This window comes from Notamacropus eugenii, chromosome 5, assembly GCF_028372415.1.
Source record: "Notamacropus eugenii isolate mMacEug1 chromosome 5, mMacEug1.pri_v2, whole genome shotgun sequence".
In the NCBI taxonomy this organism is placed as follows: Eukaryota; Metazoa; Chordata; class Mammalia; order Diprotodontia; family Macropodidae; genus Notamacropus; species Notamacropus eugenii.
This window is the reverse complement of record NC_092876.1, coordinates 51345598-51349151: the sequence shown is the minus strand read 5'-3', so window position 1 is coordinate 51349151 and position 3554 is coordinate 51345598. Positions and strand designations below refer to the sequence as shown.

At 43.0% G+C, this 3554-nt stretch overlaps 1 pseudogene; it reads left to right on the top strand.

Annotated features, from left to right (window-relative positions):
- The first annotated feature begins 1027 nt into the window (after positions 1 to 1027).
- Positions 1028 to 2820, top strand: LOC140508575 (fructose-bisphosphate aldolase A pseudogene; annotated as a pseudogene).
- The last annotated feature ends 734 nt before the right edge of the window (positions 2821 to 3554 follow it).

The following is a 3554-nucleotide window of genomic DNA, read 5'->3' as shown; positions in this document are numbered from 1 at the left end:
AAAACAATTAGAACTATCAAAAATGAGAATGGGCTACTTTAGGAGGTAATGAATTCTCTCTTACTGAATGTTTTCAATCAAAAGTTGGCTGAATACTTGTCAGTATGTTGTGATGGGCAGGTTAGGCTAGATGGCCTCTAAGGTCTCTTCCAACCTCAAATGAATGAATGAATAAAAAAGCATTTATCAAGTGCTTATTATGTGCCATGTACTACACTAAATGCTGGGGATCCAGATACAAGCCATCCAGTACCTGCCCTCCAGGCAGCTTCCATTCTAAAAAGGGAAGAGAACCCATGTAGGGAAGTGATGGTCATGGAGGAGTGTTTTGGATAGGAAAGTCAAAGAGAAAGGTGATTGGATTCATAGGAAAATTGATGGAGATTTCCTTACCATAAATAATAGTGATTTAATTATTGATTTAATTTAACAAGTGATTTAATTATTGTTCCCAGAGATAGAAGTAGAAAAGGGGAGGAAGTGTCCTTGGTGTCATGGCATGGAGATGGCCAGGAAGTGACATGGTGGGTCTAAGACCAGGCAAGATTAGGTGAAAACTCAGCAGCCAGAGCTTGAGATCACAGAGATGTGAGTTTAGGTTCCAGGTGAAGGTAGAGGCTGGAGTGTTAGGGGTGTGACATGGAAGTAGGAGTCATCATCTTTGTCTATGCCCCATGAAGTTAGGTTGTTAGCACAATGTAGTGGACAGTGTGTTGGGTTTGGTGTTAGTGGTCCTAGGTTCAAATCCTGCCTCTTCTCTGTACTTATGACCTGTATGACTTTTGGCAAGTCACTTCTCTCTGGGTGTAAGTTTTTCATCTGACAATGAGAAGGTTGGACTAGGTGGCTTCTAAGGCTCTTCCCAGATTGGGATCTATGGTTTTGTGATGTTATACATTCAAAGAATAATCATTTATGGCACGATGAATTTTATCTAAATAGTTTTGGCAAGAAAACAGACTGATAAATCAATGGGAAGAGTGACTATATGGTTGCTAAAGTGGGAAAAGAAATGAGGACTGTGGAATGGATACATCATTAAACATATATTGTGCCTCAGTTAGTGATCTTTAGAATGGGTACAATGCCAAGGAATAGAAAAATCTGGAGAAAATCGGGCAGTACCATAATACTTTAGCCACCTGGATTTATGCTCTAGGAGTCATCCTTGACTCCATTCTGATTCCATCCTTATACGCTATCAGTTGTCAAGTCTTGATCCTACATACACAACATCTGTCCCCGTCTCTCCACTTACACTACAATCACCCTAATTCAGGCTCTTATTATTTCTTATCTGAACTATTGCAATAGGATCTTCATTGGTCTCTTTGCATCCAAACAGTTTTCTCTCCATTCTCTACACTTTCAAGTTGATATTTCTACTAGTACAGCTCTAACCATGTCACTATACAGCTCAAGAACCATCTATGACTCCCTATTGACTCTAGGATAAAATGTAAATCCTCTGTTTTGCATTAAAAATTCTTCAGCCCTCCTGAGTTCAATAGGCGATGTTCTGATTCAAAAAGCACAGAAGTTCAGTTCTTTCTATCAGCAGTCTGCTCTCTGTTGGAAACTACCAGAACAGCCAAGGAAAATATGTCTTGCCAATACCCAGCATTGACACCAGAGCCAAAGAAAGAACTGTGATATAGCTCACTGAATTGTTGCTCTGGGCAAAGGAATCTTGGCAGCAGATGAGTCCACCAGTAGCATGGCAAAGTTGCTGCAGTTCACTGGAACTGAGAACATAGAGGAAAATCAGCTCCTCTATAGGCAGTTGCTTCTGACAGCAGAAGATTGAGTGAACTCCTGTACTGGATGTATTATCCTTTTCCATGAGCACTTTACCAGAAAGCTGGTAAAGCTGGTTCATCGAACCAATCTTCCCCAAAGTCATAAAGGCTAAGGGTGGCATTATGGGCATCAAAGTGGACAAAAGTGTAGTGCCCCTGGCAGGGACCAATGGTGAGACTACCACCCTGGGTCTGGATGGGCTGAGTGAGCACTGTGCCCAGTATAAGCCCAGGATGGAGCTGACTTTGCCAAGTGGCATTATGTACTGAAGACTGGGGATAATACCTTCCCCACTTGCCATCATGGAGAATGCCAATGTGCTGGCCTGATATGCTAGCATTTGCCAGCAGAATGGCATTGTCCTCATTGTGGAGCCAGAGATCTTCCCTGATGGGAGAACATGATCTGAAGTGTTATCAGTATTTCACTGAGAAGGTCCTGGCTGCTGTCTACAAAGCTCTGAGTGACCACCATGTCTATCTGGAAGCCTAACATGGTCACCCCTGTTCATGCCTGTCTCCAGAAGTATTCACATGAGGAGGTCGCAATGGCAACTGTAACTGCCCTTCGCTGGACTGTGCCTCCTGCAATCACTGGTATCACTTTCCTCTCTAGGGGTCAGAATGAAGAGGATACCTCCATCAACCTCAATGCCATCAACACCTATCCCTTGCACAGGCCATGGGAATCTGCCCTCAAGACCTGGGGTGGAAAGAAGGAAAACGTCCAGGCTGCCCAAGAGGAATATATTAAGCAGACCACAGCTAAGAGCCAAGCTGCTCAAGGCAAGTCTACTGCAAGTGGAAAGTCAGGAGCTGCAGCCAGCGAGTCTCCTTGTCTCTAACGATACTTACTAACGTAAGTCAAGGTCTTCCACCTATGCCCTAACACTCCAGGTCATCCCTCACAGTCCTGGAAGAGGCTGAGATCCCAGAGCTTTGTACTGACCTCTCCCATCACTCCTAACTTGTATGGTGTTGTTACTATCTGGTGAATCTAGTGACTCCTCCTCAGCCCCCTTTTTCCAATAAATAACTAACAAAAAATACCCTCCTTTTTTGCCCTACAGAAAAATAAAGGGGAAGAGGATGGAAGAAGGGGGGTTGATAGAAGGGAGGACAGACTGGAGGAAGGAGTGGGTGGGGTACATGCTGTTCCGAGGTGGGGGTGGGCAAGATGGGGAGAAAACTTGGAATTCAGTATCTAGTGGAAATCATTGTTGAAAACTGAAAATAGATAAATTATATATTAAAAAACAAAACAAAACAAGAAACTCTTCACAATCTGACTCCAACCGTCTACCCAAAACAACAACAATAAGAACTGGCATTTACGTAGTGCTTTAACACTTGTAAACACTGGGTATATTACCTCATTTGGTCCTCATACCAATTCTGTGAGGTAAGTGCTGTTATTATATTCATTTTTACAGATGAGGAAACTGAGGCAAACAGGAGCAAGTAACTTGCCCGGGTCACACAGCTAGTAAGTGTCTGAGGCCAGATTTGAATTTAGGAAGATGAGTCTTCTTGACTCCAGACCTGGCCCTACCTAGCTGCCCATCTGTCTCATTTGGTCCTCATAATAATCCTGCGAGGTAGGCACTATTATTATATTCATTTTTACAGATGAGGGAACTAAGTTTAGGAGAAGTAAAGTGACTTGCCCAGGTCATATAGCTAGTATGTGATTATATATTATTCCCCTTCACTAACTAGAGCCAAAGTGCTCTACCTTTCATTTCTGTGCCTTGG